This window comes from Hipposideros armiger, unplaced genomic scaffold (assembly GCF_001890085.2).
Source record: "Hipposideros armiger isolate ML-2016 unplaced genomic scaffold, ASM189008v1 scaffold_13, whole genome shotgun sequence".
Taxonomy (NCBI): Eukaryota; Metazoa; Chordata; class Mammalia; order Chiroptera; family Hipposideridae; genus Hipposideros; species Hipposideros armiger.
Genome location: NW_017731363.1, coordinates 6098680 through 6116714, shown reverse-complemented (window position 1 = coordinate 6116714; position 18035 = coordinate 6098680). Strand labels below are relative to the sequence as shown.

At 33.3% G+C, this 18035-nt stretch overlaps 1 protein-coding gene and 1 pseudogene across 10 annotated transcripts in view; both read right to left on the bottom strand.

The window, feature by feature from the left end:
* LOC109395197 (rab GDP dissociation inhibitor beta pseudogene) overlaps positions 1-13894 on the bottom strand; it is a 41621-nt pseudogene extending 27727 nt beyond the window's left edge.
* Positions 1-18035, bottom strand: part of CNKSR2 (connector enhancer of kinase suppressor of Ras 2) — a 265333-nt gene that overhangs the window by 244626 nt on the left and 2672 nt on the right. The gene's annotated exons all lie outside the window — the stretch shown is intronic.

The following is an 18035-nucleotide window of genomic DNA, read 5'->3' as shown; positions in this document are numbered from 1 at the left end:
TCCCTATTTGGCATCCATATAGTAATTAAAAAATAATTACCAGAAATCTCATTATGGTCGTGTAATTTACTTAACTTATCAGACCACTAATAAATGTAGATGTCACACTGCTATAGTTACTCTAGATTTTCAATAAATAAATCTTTGAAATCAGAGATACCAACGGTTGAGGCTTTAACTAACTAGTAATCATAGGAATGTTGGAAAGAAAGAGAAAGGAATGAGAACAATATAAATGATGTAATATTTACAATATAGAAGTAATATTTAAAATAGGTATAAAAGGAGGATATCACAGTAAGCAAACTCTATGAACAAATTTTAAAATAATCCAGTGCCCTCAATCTTTGAAACACACTTTTTTTGATGTATCAAAGATGGCTATTTGTATTTGATAAACACCAATTTATTCTAATACATTAATTCCAGTAGTGTGAATGAGTTTATTTAAATACAGTAATACAGAAGTTAAAGAATATAGGGTCAAAAATTATTCCACATTTTGTTTTAGATTCATGTATATCGTTCATAAATAAAATGGCAAATTATTAAAATAAATGAATTGTAATAGATTATTCAGCAGAGCAAACCACTTATTCATCTCTAAATGGAACACAAAATCTACTGTGTTCGGATTTGGGTTTAATCCTGTTGTACTGGACTACACTAACAACCTGCAAAGCCTTAGAAAATGAGATTTAAAACCACTGAGTCATAGCACACAGAGAACTGAAGACTATCAGGAGAACAAGTTTTTCTGGCAGTTAACAGCATTTTAACTCCCTATATAAATGGAGTTTGGCATTCTCAGAATCTTACAATCAATTATGATAAAATGAAATCTAAACCAAACATTCTTAATGAGGGGATTATTCTATGAAGTAGGCTGCTGCATGTGTTAATTAAGATGTGCTCTAGCTTTGACACCAGCGATCAATGAATTCATTCCTTTTTGTTTCTAACAGAGATGTCCTTATAACAATGAAAAGATCTATGCAACATACTATTTCTGAGCTTCCCTATATTGGGGTCTTCGTCATACTAATTTTGCAACTACAAAGATATGTGAATTTAGTCCTTTAACCCCTCTGAGCTCAGTTGCTTACATGTAATATGATGATGGCATAGAATGAGAGATTTCTAAAAGCTCTGGTTTTAACTTTCTATCAATTCATCTCACAGAGAACAAGAGTATCAGTGTGTAGAGAAACTAAGCATGTTCATTTTATAAAAGAAATGTTACAAACTGTTTCTTTTTTTTTTTTTTTTAGCTGAGCCATCCTGTCACCTGTTGGCAGCTCAGCGGCTGCTCAGCTCGGGCCGGGACTTGAACCACTGTAGTTCAGAGCTCACACTCTTGAGCAAGCTCTTAACCAACTGAGCTACTCGGCCGGCCCATTACAAACTGTTTTAACTAATGTTTCAATAATGCACAAGAACTGTATTTGCTTCGAATTTGCCTATCAAGTATAATTAAAACCATAAATGTTAAAGGTCTGTAAAAAATAATTAAATTTTGCTAAGAATTTAAGGGATGTGCTTGTACTACATCCACAATAAAAATCTGTTTGTTGCATTTGCACATTCCTAGAAATAACTTATAGAACTACTGCATTTCACAGATGCTGATTTTATAATTTTTATTTATTAGTTTTCAGGTGTACAAAGCAATGTAATAGTCTGACATTTACACCCCTCACAAAGTGATAATCCCCCTCCTCCAATCTACTACCCCTCTGACATTGTATATAGCTGTTACAATACCACTGACTATATTCCCTATGCTGTACTATACATCCTGTGACTACTGGGTTGTCGGAAAAGTCATGATGCATTTTTGCAATGAAAAGCAGAAAAAGTACGTCATGACTTTTCCGACAACCATATATATATATATATATATGTATATATATATATGTATGTATATGTATATATATATATAATTATACTTGGTATTCAATATTAGCAGTCACAATATATTCACGGGGATATGAAATACAGTTTGGGGAATATAATCAACAATCTTGTAAAGATTATGTAGGGTGTCAGATGGGCACTGGACTTATCAGGGAGATCACTTCATAGACATTGTAGATGCCTGACCACTGTGCTATACACCTGAAGCTGAAGTAGAATAATACTGAATGTCAACACAGACCCTGATTTTAAAAGTATGATTTACAAATGAACACCAAGAACAAAAAGTATTGTTTTTTTTCAGATACTCTGCATCAACTTGCAGGTATCACTTATTCTAATTTATGTTTTCCTTGGTCTTCTGAGTGCATTTGTAATTCATATTTTTATTTTTATATAGTAGGTTTTTTCAGCCACACCATTTTATATATGTAATATATATTATATAGAAAATGTATTACATAATACATTTTCTATATAATATAATATGATATAATATAATATAATGTAAATAATATGTAATGCTATGTAAAACCAAGGGGCAGGCAAAGAAAGAGTGTGAAGAATTACACTACCCAAGAGGCTAGAAGGTATTTGCTCAATGGACAGTTTGCAAACTTGTAAGTTAATAGTTTTCGATGGTGAAAGTTATAGAAAAAGAGGGAAGAGAATGAAGAAAAAGCAAAGAGATTTGTGACCTAGTATCTTAGAAATTTGCCAACCAGAATCTGTCAAGGCAATCTGACACTAGATTCAGATCCTCCTAAAACATCAAAAATATACCTTAGCTTTTGTTACATAGCAAGTCTTTGTGTAAAGCACATCAAGTTTTGTGCCTGGCATTTATTTAATTTATAGGATAGAATAAAATTAAACCTTCTAAAATTTCAGAAGGCCCAACTGTCACTAGGGGTCACTAAAGTAGATATAAAGAAAATCAAGAATGCTCATCACTCATTGCTTCTAAACCAAATACTAAAATGAATTAAAATTTTAGAATCAAAGAATCCTAGAGTTTTAAAGGAGAAGATATCACCCAATTTTCTTTTAGAGCAAGGGAAATCAGACATGCAAATTATTAATCCTAGGTAACTCTGAAAGAAGTCGAGTGGTCTCAGCTACATGAGCTCATTTAAAAAACAACAACATTCATTTAGTTTAAAATCTACATGGTTTTAAAGAAATGAGTTATAAATGGCTCAAGGCTCATCCCCCTAAAACAATAATAAACGGTCTTAAAAGTTTCAATGAAAGAATAAAATCTGGCATGTTGTCCCATCGTTTATCAATATCAAAAAGATGGAGGAAGTAGCAATAACAACAAAATCATGGTTAAAGGTGTTTCTCAAAAGCTTTAAAATCAACATTGCTACATTGTTATGATTAAAATGAGGCTCTTAATCAATTTCTGTATTTTCAAAATTCTTCTAAGCCAAATTTTATATGTGAGTTGATATCATTTACACAAAGTGCACCAATGGTGGCTCTATAGAGCATTTTTCCAAGCAAAAAAACAAATGCAGGTCAAAATGTGAAACCTAAGGAGAAAAACAAAACTGCTGGTCATTAAAAAAAAAAACAACTAGCACACTAGTTTTGGGAAAGTACACTTTCCAACAACTATTATATACAATACTAATAGGCTTAATGCTTCTCAATTGTCCTCAATCCAAATACCACTTGTGACACATGATTGAGAAAAGGCATTGTTTTGCCAGTGATTCTCTCTTGTTTTCAGTGATCTAAGCTCAAATAAATTGGTTCATTTATTTCTTACAATTGACTGTTTCTCCTATGAAAATTCAATACATTCTTATCACTTAAATGGAGCTCTAGTGCTTATAAGTGCCTGTCATTTTCACTGCACATATTCAGTGCTTAATAATTTTGATCACCATGTATATGACTGTGATAAGATTCTTATATTTTAATCTTCTGACAAAGCTTGAGAAATGAAATTTCAAGGATCACAAACCTTCTGGTAAAATAATGCTGAGAAGTATGACGAATCATGATATGCAAGGTCTACTGAGATGAGGCTTTTATCTCCTTCAGACTTAGCCAGGGTGGTGGAGCCATCAACAACGCCTTAGGACTTTTGTATTGAGTTCCCTTGCAGGAAGAATGAGATGTACCCTTCTCAAAATTAGGCAGAATTGCTTAAGCGATCGTTTGACTCAAATAAGAAAAGAAAATGGTCTAGGGAGAAACGCTCCAACAAAGCTGTTAGAGAAGTGGGTACACAAAAGACAGAAGCTAGTAAGAGGGAAACAGTTCTCAAGAGAAAACCAGCTACCTGAAATCTATACTCCAGATACATTTTTAAATTAGAATCATCTTTGTACACCATGCCTTAAGGCAAACATACGTGAGCTATATCTAATAACGTATTTCTAAATTGGAATACTTAAAAAATCCTTTTCCATAAAGATCATTTTCAAAACCTGTTCAGTAATAAACTATTATTTTGCTACTGTCTAAATGTTACTCTATTTCTTCCTGGGCTACATCTTGACTAATTATTCGTCAGAATTCCCAATAAAGAACATTTTCCTAATCCCCATTTTCAGACAAAGAAATTGAGGGCTTGAGAAATAAAGAGATGAGTTAAACACACATGGCAAATACAAGACAGAATTAAGGCTGGACTACCACTGGAGAGATTCTACTTCCAACTCAATACTACAGATAATTTGTATTGTCTTCTCCATAAAGTACTTCCTACTGGATATCTGTCCCTTTAATCTTTTTTTATTCATCTGTATGAAATGTAGAGATGGAGGAAGAGAAGGGTAGGGTGAGGGAGGAAGTGAGTCTTCTGGCATGGCTAAAGGTGATAAAGATGTTTTCAGCAGCCTTAAAAGGCATCCTCTGGCATTTTCACTTGGGAAAGTAAAATACTAAATTCATGGCAGCCTACAAGATTGTGGTTACTATACCATGATTACCCTTAATTAACTTCACTGAAGAACTCGTGTCCATCTGCACTCTGAAAAAGCTTCCAAGTCTACTTCTTGCCATCTGTATTTCATAAGTAATACAAATCACACAATTCTGCTTCTGACATTCTGTTTTTAATCATTATAAGACTATATTATTGAAATAGCTAGTCATCCTAAACCTGTGTAATTTTGTCATGAAAAGTATCATTGGAAAGTTGTGACAACAACATCAATTAAGTATTGTCCATCTATACTGGGGCAGATTCTATTCTAGTATAGAAACTGGAGAATCTTGGAAATTCAAACCATCCTATCCAGTCACATATTCAAAGATAGCTTCAAACCCTTGATATTTAATGGATAATCTACACAGGTTGTTTTTCTGAAGATTTCTTTAAAGGCAAAGCATTCTTACCTTACTAAAACAAAACAAAGAAAGTGAAACAAACTCTCCTTCATTCCTGTAAGCACAGCTTTAAGAAATACTTCATACAAAAAGCAGAGATCACATTAATGCTGTTACTTAGAGCATAAAGTCAAGAAAAGAAAAAGACATTTAGCAGCAAGCCAGGGGGAAAATTCTAAGACATTCATATCAACATCAGCAGAACTTCACACATTTACAGAGGTGGATTAATAACAAAGAATTTGAAATTGTGATAATTACAACATTTCAATTTATTGTGGCAAGAAAAAAAGTTTTCAGGTTAATGCATTAAATTCCCAGTCACAGTTTTCTCTACTTAGTACTAGAGCCTGTTCCTTTTAGAATTTTCATAGCAGTAAACTTGAAAACAAGGAAGATCTTAACAAAAAAGACAGAGGAATAAAGTGCAAGTATTAAAATAGTTCTATTTTGAAATCTAATATAATTTATTGGAGATGTGACCAAAGGAGGCCTTAAGTTACAACCACCCTCATATCCAAATTCCGCTACTAAACACACTACATGACCCCATAATATAATACAATGACAATAGGTGTTACATTTAATGACAAAAAGAAAAATGTTGACTTCCCTACAGAAAAGCAATGAGAAAAGGTTGTTTAGTTATATTCAGTTGCAGCATATTTGCCCTAAGCAAATATTTTCCCTAAGTAAATATGCATGTATATTTATACACACCTTTAAATACTCAGTTGAATGTCAATTATTATAAATCCCAACATTTGCTCAAAAAAATTCACGCCTTGTTTAACATTCATTCCTACACAGTATCTGCAGGAAACAGAAACTACAATTAGAGGAGTGATGGGAATCAGGCTTTGTTAACAAGGTTTAGCACAGCACACTCTTCTGTCCAAGAGTTTAACTGCAAATCTGCTAGAATTGAGGTCAAATAAGGAGATGGAGCTGATTTTTGATGGTCTCCATTCTATGCTATGCACAGTTTCCTTTTCTTAAACACATTTCCTGATGAGCAAAAGATTAAAAAAAAAAGAAAAAGGTGTTCAAGTAAAAGATTAATTTCAGTCGAAGGGAAACCAGGTAAGCCATTCATTCAAGAAAATTGTTTATTCACATGCAGAAGAGCATGAGGTTTACAAGGTGTGATCAAAAACAGTGAATGCTTAAAATTTAAAAAATTTATTACAGTAAAACACACATTGCCCCCCCCCCCCCCCGCTTCGAACACATTTATCCCATCGTTCTAGCCACTTTTTGAAGCGGTTCAGGAAGTCGTGAGTGTTCACTATGTTTCTCCACTGTGAAATTGCGTTTCCCCTTCTCACACTCTACTCTTAGGAGACAAAGTCGCTAAGTGCAGCCTGCTAAGTGCAGCCCGCAATCAAACCTGGAGAGTTAAGTGCCAACTCCTTGAAAGGAGAGTATCTACATAAATTATTTGGGATTTTCTTTATGGGAGATTTTTCTCTTTTCCCTCATTTCATTGCTTACACCAGTATGGACTCATGGATATTTATTTTATACATTGAGTTATAATTCAACACCACTTTTGTTGCTCAAATTGTTCCAGCCTTAGCCTTCAAGAGCTCTTTCAAAATGGCTCCCAAGTCTCTGACACGCCCTCATCATTGTGTTTTTGAGCACTTCCTTACTTTCTGGTGCTACAAGATGTTCCTGGATCATCTTAAATAATCCCTCTCCAGCTCTATAATCTGCCATTTCTCCAAAAAGCTGCAATTTCTTCCCACATGACTTTTAAATGTTCAACAGGAATTATTAGGAGGACAAATCAAATGAGTCTAGCCTGTACTACTTCTGATACTCATTTTTATTCCAGTGTCTGTCGGTTCATTTGCTCTTCCATTTTCTTGTACTTAAACATGGAATGACTTCTAAACCTACTGCTTCTCTTAAATTCAGAGATGATCATTTTAAGTAGGCAAAAATATCAATTAGTTTCTTCTAGTCATATTGAGCACTTGCATATAGAAATCTATTTTATATTTACAAGTTATTTTTCTTTTTATTATAATAAGGGCATTATGGTGAATTTTTAAAAATTATGTGAGTAGGTAGGTTATATTATCTATAAATTTTATTTCAAGAAACATTACAAAACATCCCTTATATAAAAGGGGTATTGGGTCCCAAAGGATTGATGTACAGAAAAAAGAATAAGGTAGACTACAATGTGTAGACTTTTTAGAGCTGGATTTAAGGAGAAAAAACTGCAAAAATGTTTATGACATGTATGAAACTAGAAATTTGAACAACCAGATATTTAAGGTATTAAGCAATGAATTTTGGTATAATAGTTTTGTAGGAGTATGTAATGTATACCTTTTTATTAGTTTTTAGAGATATATTCCAGCCTTAATTTTCTGTGATCTCATTATGGTGCTTTGGTAGGGAGAAAAATTTTACTAGATCCCAAGGTATTATACTGCTATTTATTTTCTCTGTGTGTTTTGGTCATAAGTATAAGAATGAGCTGGCAAAGCAGCCTCATTTGAAAAAACAAATCTCAAAATTAGAAAACATTTCTTTTATTTTTTTCATTATTTAACATTTTATTAGAAAAACAGTTTTTAAAGTAATATATTGTTAACTAACCCATCTGCATCAGTTTCTATTATCAGAAATAAATTAATGTTGAAAGCAATTATATGTACATGAGTATGCATGCACACACACGCACATACTCTACATGCAAAACTTTTAAAATACTACTCAAATTTTAATGCATTAGGTCTTTATCAAATTTTAATAGAAACTTTGGGGCATCAGTAAACTCAGTTATCTGTGTGCCTCTCTCAGGAGAGAAAACATTTCCTTAAAACATTAAATTAGACACATCTTAAAATGAATATTGATGGAGATTCATGGTGTTGCCATATTTAGAAGTCTATGTCTTACCAGACTGCTTATTTACCCAGGATGTCAACAATTATCTCAAGGAAAGTAATGAAATTCTCAAAGACATCCTCAAACAAAGTTAATTTTAATTCATATGGATTTTAAAAGATAATGAGTGCTTTATGTATCAAATGGTCAATGCTAAGGCAACTTCAAAATAGTTAATTACCACAGTTCACAGTTGTTTATTAATGTCTAGTGTCCTGGGTATTGTGTTAGCTTTCATAAAAAGTGCGACTTCAAATTATTCTCTCCACAGCAGAGAACAATTTAAATTGTTTTCAAATATTTTAAAACTTCCAGTCTAAAGCAAACTCATCTCAATTCTATTAAAGGAAAGCAAGGAAAAATAAAAAATATAATCTTGGTGTTTTTACTCTGAATGACTCCTACTTTAAGTTCCTAAATACATGCTAGAATATACTATATATTTGAGACACACTTGCAAAACCATGTGTATCATTTTAAAATATAATGTAGGTGGAATTGCACCTTTCATTATCATTTTACAAGTACTCAACTGATCAAACATCTCTAGCTTAACTTGACCATTCCATATTTTGCATTCATTTCACAATTGTTTTTTAACTGATTATGATTAAATTTTCTCTAGCACTTAAGTTCCTTTTGTGATTCACTATGCTATCATATCATATCACAATTTGGTCTACAATAAGAGTTTACAAAACAAAACAATTTGGGGGGAACAATCAGCATTCAGTAGGTAGGTTAGGGTTTCAAAGCTATAGGATGCACTGAATGAAGTCTGTTCAAAGAAATACTAATGAAATGCAGATAGGAATGCTAACCATTGCAAAGTAAATCGGAACAAAAATACAACAAAATCCATTATTTCAACTAAAATGTAAAGCTTTTTATGGACATCTATTATCAGGCACCATGTACTTTTATTAACAATCCTCTTAGAACAAAACATCAGTTCTGGGTTGGTGGTAGTGGCAATGGTCTGAAGTAGATCTTCTGTCTAAGTCTAGACAAGTAGAGGAGAGCATTAAACTCCTGTGGTTCACATCAAAATAAGAAGGATATCACCAAGGTTACAAGCTATATGTGGCATCTTTGTCATTGGCTCAAGTCCTATTCTGAATAAAAACACCTCACCACAAACACACACACACACCCCTCTTTAGAGGCCAAAAGGACCCAAGAACCATAACCCACCTTAACACACACTAGAGAAGGTAGGTCTGATGGAGAGGACATCCACATCTCTGAAAGTAGTCCTGGGATTCCTCTCATTTCACATCTACCTCTGGTAGAAAGGCTAGGTGGAAATATTATATATTTTGGAACTAACTAGAAATCTATTCAAATTGTTTCTCCAACCTACTATTTATTCATTCCTCAAATTATTAAACACCTGCTCAGTAAATATTTGGGTGTACAGGATAAGTCATTCAATGCTTCTAAGCAAATTTTCTTCATCTGTAAAACAGGGAAAATTCCAACCTTTCAGGGCTAAGATAGGCATAAGATAATGCCTGGAAAGCGCCTAGCACCGTATATGGTTATGTAATAAGTACTCAATAAATATCATCTATAATTAATTAGTTCTGCCTCTGAAGATTGCCAACAGAATGCAACCTCTTTCTTAATTAAAAAAAAAAGCTGAAAGTTATCATGCACTTATAATGTATGTACCAGGAGTTATTTTAAGCATACAATCCTATAAGGAAAGTAATATCATCTCCCCTACTTAAAAAAATTGCAAAACCTTGGTAAGTTACTTAAACTCTCCCTTGCTAAGAACACATAGCTAGGAAGTAATGGAGCCTGGACATAACTAACCCAGGCATCTGATTCCAAAGTGCTCTTCACTATATACTGTACAGTGCCAATTTTTAAAGGGTAGAAAATTCAGAAAAAAAATTAAAAGTAAAGTTTGAAGATAATTACATACAAACCTGAACTGTTGGCATCAGTGTTGCATTAAATCCAATCCACTAGGGGAAAAAAACGAGTTAATGTCCAACCTAATTCCATCACTAAACAGCTGTACAATCTCTGTTGAGCTGCTTAACTTCTTTGTATCTTACCTGTAAAAGGCTGTTAATAACAGTTCCTTATCTCATTTTTATGGATTACCAATAATAGATGTGTAGTGAATGAGACCTTTCCAACTTGGGTGAATGAGGAAGAAGAACCAAGCTGTATTGTAGAATGTTTGCGAAATATTCCAAAAAAATAAAAAACCATGATTCTAAGTGTGCAGAAATTCTAACGAAAAATACAACTCATTTCTAGCTCGCATATTTACAGTATGGAAATGGCTTCTAGCAAAGTACAGTACTTGAAAACACCATATTCTTCTGGGTTAAACAAATTCTTTCCAATCTTGTTTGCATTATTAGATTGATTAGCAAGCCCTTCCTTCACATATTCAGAGTAAATTTCAATAGAAGTCTACTGAAATGATCACAAATCCCAAATAAACAGGATCTGAATTGACTTGTTTTCACCATAAATATACTTAAAGCATTATGACTAGGGACAGACTAGAAAGCACAGTTATGTAGCCTTAAATGTTCCATAGAACAAACCTCTGTGTGTGTGACAAATCAACATCAAACTGAAAGCCTCTGTTCTGACAGCTAGGAGGCAAGGGAGCAGTCTTCTAGATGAGGAAACCTTGTGCCACTGATTTAATGCAACACTAATGTCAACAGAGACTGCCACAAAACTCACACCATGGCACCATATGGAGGGAAATGGGAAAGGAGCACCTAGCCCTGCCATCCATGTTGGATCCACATTGAACTTGGTCTGTACATAAGCTCCAGCAAGGAGGGAGGAAAACTAGCAACTGGACTACATGTCTGTTTTGAGCACCATTAGCAAAAACTTTACAACACTTTTTATATGGTTTTAACAGCTCAGTGGTTTGTTTTGAAAGCCAAATATAAATGAATTACATAAAATTAAAATATGAATTTTCTGCTCAACCAGGAAAAAATAAACTGCCATATGCACATATAAAACAAACTAAAATTATACCAAGGATTCAGCTAATGTTGAAATTCACCCATTGCCATAATTACTTAAGGCTAGTATTTTAAAGGCTTTTATTAATAAATTACATTATAGTCTTACAACTTGCTAGAAAATAGATTATTTCATAATCTTTGGTAAAGAAGTTGAAAAAAGTAAAATCCAGGATCTAAGGCAGACTTCCACTGATTTGTTGCAAATATTACTTGAGAAAACATGATGAAAGCCCATATTAAAAATAGCAGATGTAGCTGAAACAAAATAGAAAGTTCAAAGAGAAAAAAAAATTGGGCAATACTTTAAAAGCAACTAACAATGTGGTTTCTTATCTATCATGTTATCAGAAGACTATCCAACCCACTTAATAGCAATAAAACTAATTTTCAAAAACATTAATGTCAAGTAAATATAAAACAGAGAAGTATGCTATACTTAACATTAGTTATGTAACAATGTTTTTATCGTGGCAAATTATAATACATTAATGCCATTGTGAGTTTTCATTTAATAAATTTTGGTTCTTAAAACAATTTTGTTGTGACAAAATATTCAACAGATGAACACAGAAAACTAAAACAGCAGTTATTGTACTTGAGTAAAATTTAAAATTCAACGATTTTATGCAAATACCCACAACACTTTCTTTCCTGACATTGCAAGAGTAAGATTAAGACAACGAAAACTTCTATTAGAATTAATAATTGTAATTTAAATTGAACAAGAAACTAAATACATCTTTAAAGTTCAAAAAGTCCTATCATGCTGAATAGTTATTTGCAATTTAAATCAGGGCACAACTGCAATACGCTCTTTTGCAGTAGAATATTTAAGCCTGAAGGTATTGTTTTATGAAGAGTAAACAGACTAGCATACCAATGTCAAGGTCTTAAAAATTTCACTTATTCTAATTTATATTTTAACCATTCTAAATTGGAGTGGGGGAGAGCATGCTTTATTAGAAAAATATCTATAGCTTGCTTACTAGTGACAATCCAAAAGCCTGTAATTCACAAAAAACCCTGCATGAGGCACCTGTATTCAATAAGTTATGTTTTACAATAACTCTCTACACGGGTTCTTAACAAGTACCCTTAAAAAATAAGTCCAAATAAATTTATATTAAGTTTGAAAAATTAAAATGTATTTTCCAAAATCAGAGGGAGAGATGGAAAATTATGCAAGAAATGCTGATTTAAGACGCATCTTTAAATATCTTAATTTTATTCCTATTAGTAAAAATGTAAAGTCAACATTAAATATAATAAAAAAGATAATGGTTCTCATTAAGCTAATGGGCTATTTTTCTATTTTATTCTTCATATCAACAAATAAAGGGTATTTTCTTCTCACAAGAGAAAAACACATTTTAATTTCTTATATGAACTTTTTTCACTTTAAGAAGACAAATTTAAGGTATTTTATCAATTTCATTCTACCATGCGTTCTAAAATATATAGAATTCTTTTAAAAACACCAAAATGAGGGACGGCAGAGTGGCGCATTGGTTAAGAGCTGGCTTGGGACGCCAGAAGGCCCCGGTTTGGATCCCACATATGAGGGCCAGTGACACTGCCCTCTACAGCTAAGATACTGACCAACAGCTCAACCTGGAGCTGGGCTGCCGTGAGTCACCAGCGACTGCGTAGGCTGCAGCCCCTGCTGCAGTGGGTTGCCATGGGCTACAGTGTGTAGCCGGCAGCCAGCTTGAGTGGCCGTCCAGAAGCTGGCGACTGATCTGCCTCCTCCAGGAAGAGCGCAATGATGGTGCCAAATTGGGCCAGTGAAGCAACGTCCTCCACAACTAGTCTGAAGAACAAAAGGACAGCAACTTGTCTGTTTCCCTTCCCCCAACTCCCCAATAAAAATCTTTAAAAAAAAGTAAATAAAAACACCAAAATGAAGAAATAATTGGAAAATTTGTATGAAAGAAAAGAAATGCTTAAGAAAAGGGATATATTTTAATTTTTAAAGTAATGTTTGCCTATTGTGTTGGCCTATTAAATAATATAAACACATAATATTTATGGCATATTTATAATATTTATAGTGCAAACACAAGTATTATGTACTATTGAAATTATTAATATTTCTTAACAAAATGAATCTAAACCATGATTTACATGACTGAATGGGCTAGAACAACAAAACTACGAAAAACAGATAAAGCAACCCTACTTCCACTGTATTCTGGCACACAATATACAACTTGGCATTGAAGTATCCATTAGAGCATTATAGGGGATTTTACATGCATTGTCATTTAGGAAAGCAGATTTGGTGACAGACCAGAAATCGGTGAATAAATTTACTTGTTCCTTCAGTCAACAAATATTTCCTGAATCCCTACTTTTCACCATATACCTTCTTTTGCCTTATTATGCAACAAAGGTGGGGTCCCTGCCCTCATCAAATAACCATATAAATTAATGTAAAAATAAAAGTGGCAAACAGGATAAAGATATAACATGGTACTAGGAGAGCACATAACGGAGGATTTGATGTGACTCAGGGATTCGAGAAGGCTTTTCTGAAGCAGTGTAGGGGAGGCTTGAGATCTGAAGGATGAGGAGTACTTAACTGGGTAAAGACCAAAGGTAAGAGAGAGCATATTAAGTGCAAAGGTTCAGTGCTGGGCAAAGAGGACTGAAAGAAGGCCAGTGTAGCTTACCTCACAGGCAAAAGCCAAACCTTCAATGGTCATATCGGCCATTTTAAGGACTTTGATCTTTATCCTAAAAACAGTGAGAAGCCATTAAAATTTTAAAGTTAATGCAGGTGAAAAGGGAAAGAACAGGATCAGATGAGAAGCATTCTCAAGCAATTCATCCTGAGTACAGGTTTATGGATCAAACAAACAAATATAAGGAAAATGCTCTAATTATCTTTGACTTTGACTGAAATGGTACCTTGTCCCTTGCAACAGAAGAAAAACGGGAAGTACAGTACATTAATTTTACCTTTTCTAAATCCAATCACCACTTCTTAAACTTTTCCACTGATGTGTCCAAAATTCTGAAGGGACTCATAACCCTGGGAGGTCTGGGAAGTGCAGCTCTAAACAGCCTGCTGCAAGCCTGAAATTCCTGTTAAGCCTCTGGCCTCATCTTTAAAATCATGCCAATTTTGCTTTCTACACCATGAATATAATATCTGTGTTTGTTTTAATATAAAAATATTTAAAAATACTTAGCAAAAATCAACTCTGGCTTCTTTTGATGAGTTGGCTTCCACAACCACAGAAATGTACCATTTTAGGGAGTATGGGCCTATGCTGTGTATGAAAAATATGAATTGACTCGCTGAATGTTATCCAACGCCATGATCCCAGATTGAAGACTACATTTTCTGTTCTTTAGCCAGACACTAAACCATGACAAGAATCATGATAAATAAAAAGCTTTAGACTCCATTTTTTCAAATTACTTACTTCTCTTCCCCCCCTCCCTTTAAAATTAGTATCGACGATCCATACTTCTAGTGCTCTATTGAAGCTGATCCTCCATCTTTCATAATAAGCCTTATGTATGCGGTGCTATACAGAAGTCACATAAAAAACTAAAAACGTCACTAAGGACAAACGAAGTCCTAATCTGAGGTCACTCTGCTGTAAATAAAAATTATAATTTAGCATTGCTTTAAGAACAACATCAATATTTAAAAACCTACCTTCATTCTTCATATAAGAATTTGGATCAGTAAAATTATAACTATCCAGCAACATAATGTTAACAATGTAATTAATCTTCAAAACTCATTTTAACATTATTTCCAAATTATTCCTGAGAAACAGATTTGAAACAGCTGTACCGATTCAATACACATTCTTTGTGGGCTTATTTTTGGCAGCAAAAGTTTTATAATGTGGTATTTATTTAAACTCAGGACATGATGAGTTTTATTGTCTTTGTGAAATGCAGATTTGTTCTTGTACTTTTATGCCACCTACTCAAGGCTCCTCCCTCACTTTCCCTCTACTGCCCATCTCTCTCCTTCAACCAAACAAACCTGGACACAACTCCTCTGGTTAATCACCCTTGCACAACCCTAGAGTCACTTGCTGTGTCTCTACATTTAGACTATGCCTTAATTAAATAAACTGTTTAAACAGTTGTTAAAACTACACCTTTCCCATGTATTCCTTCCTGACTTACTAAAATCATCATCTTCTCTTTCCATTGGTGCTTGTATACATATACAAACTTTTTAAAATTTACCAAATGTATTAGTTGGTACCTGTCTGTGTCTTGGCATAGGTTTGTCAATGTCACTGCCGACCCTTGCAGAGACTAATTTCCCCAAAGCAGGGACTAATTTATTTTAAACAATCCATTAAAACATCTTTCATGCAGAAGTACTGAGTAAATAATATCTAAGGACTAGGATACATATATAAATATACTCTTTTTTCCTAATCAGCACTAAATCATGAGTGTTAACTTAAGGACCAAATGTTAACGACACTATAAATAAAATGATGTTTCTTGTGAACCAAACTCTACATGTAATTGAAAAAGGCAAATTTCTTCTTTGTGTAAAAAAATGACAAGGATTCCCATTCCAAAAATATTAAATTCAAAGTAGGTGATTGTTGGTGACTATCTAGTCACATTGCAACTGAGAAAAAAAACAAATTTTTCAAAAGGAAGTGATAGGACCAAGTTGATCATTTAACATATTTTTTTTCTTGTGCTGTAGACTTCTCACGTTCCTGTCAGAATTATTTCTGATTTCTCTCTCAAGACAGTTTAACTCAAAATTCTGTCATTTTCTTTCATCTAATTAAGATATATGTCAACCTCAGCTCTGGGTCCTATGAGGGGGTAAAATTACTAAAAAGCATTGTACCTGTCAAAACTTTACCTTAACAGATACATTTTCTTTTGTAGTATTTAAGTTTTATACAAAATAGACCTTATTTCATCACTGCATTTTCCTGTTTTGGAGGGTTGTACGCAAAATGTTGGTTTTATCTTTGTTTTTATACCTAAAATAATGTATTTCATTTTTATCCTCAAGATGGCTGAGTCATCAGGACAGAAATTAGAAGTCAGTGAATGCTTTGTAAATAAAATTGCTTATAGTACACAGGAAAGAGCAGAGCAATTAATTGTGGGATAGTTTGAGAAGAGGCTATCTTAAAATTTTAGATTATTTTAGGAATCACAATAATACAAGAGTGGATTGAGCTAAGTCACAGAGACCATAAGAAAAGAGCAGCAAAGCAGGGCCTGTTGGTTGACTTGAAAACAATATTCCATATTATTTGATCCAGAAAGGGATTAAGATCACCGGGGAAAGGTCGAGAAGGGAGTTGGTCCCAGAAAATAACTTTATCTTAGTCATGTGCATATTTTGAAAGAGTTTCAAAGTTGGAAAAGGTGTGAGAAGAAAAGTGGAATTACTGGGGGTGACATGGACAAGGAAAATTAGTAATAAAATTAATAATTGGAGCCCTAAAATGTTAAGAGGTTCTTGCTATATTTCAGTGGGCAAAAATGCAGACTCAAACAACTGCAGATTATGAAGTGTTTCCAGGTCCTGCAAGTGAACAGGTAGGAGCTGAGAAGTAATTTAGAGTAATAGACTGAGCAAAAATCAGAAAGTTATTGGCATACTTTTCTATCTATAGATTCTTCTAATAACTGCTTTGCTTTTATTTACTGTAAAAAGGTTTGCATTTTAAAATTTTGGCAAAGCTACAAGCAAACTGAATGCAATTTCCAATTGAAAAAAAGTTGGTTTCAAATGCTAAATGATTTTGCTTTTGTCAAAAAATACTTTTATAAAATTAATTTTTAAAATTAATTTTGAAGGTCAATAAGATATTTCCAAATAGCCTGAAGCATGATCAGGATAATCTGGAACATAACTGCTTATTTTACTGACACGTGAGGAGTTCACATATTTACTGGAACTAACACTGACACTGTCAAATCAAATTTTTATTGTCAGAAGAAAATTCAGTGAGTATTGTATTTTATAAGTAGTAGAGTTGGGGTGAGTAAAAAAACGCAAGTATTTCCTTATGTCTTTACCAATAATTAATATAAAATTTAATATTTGTGTGTCCCCATATATATTTTCATAAAAAGTAACAGATCAAAATGAATTACAATGTTTAAACGGTCCTTCATAAACAATCTTGAATATATGCTACCAAAGCTTAATAATCTTGTCAGCCGAGTTTTTTCCCCTTTATTTCCCTCTCCGCTGATTGAATTTCTATACTACTATAAATTGTCTGGAAGCATAAATACATGGCCATGCTATTCTTATGGGCTTAATGGTTCTTTTTCCATTTAGCAAAGAGAAAAAACCCAGAAAAAACATAAAGCATGTACCCCACTATATAGAGTTATAACTATTTATGATTGTGACTAACTGAAAGCATATGCTTTAACTGTTAATGATGATGAAACTGCCACATTAGGAGCATGCTTTGAAGAACTCCCATATTGTTACAGTTCAAAAGTCCTGTTCATCCATACTACCTTTATAACACTATGCATTATACAACACTAAATCAGGTTCAGCCATTCCAAAGCTGCAGCCTAAATTAGTTTACTTTTAAAACATTCCTGCATCTGAGGGAGGAGTGAAAAGTATTTTTTAAATGTATTTTGTAAAATCTATTTGGGGAAAAGTGTAGGGAGGGAAATATTAATTAGGTAACAGTGTAAGTTACAAGTTGAGGAAATGTTCATTTTATCCAATTATTTTTTAAATTTTATTTTCTGATACCTCAAATCAAATTTATATGAAGATTATGGAAATTTTAGCAGTAAGCGGTTTGGGAGTGGAAGTTATTCTCTTCCAATCTAATGTGTACAAAGATACATAAA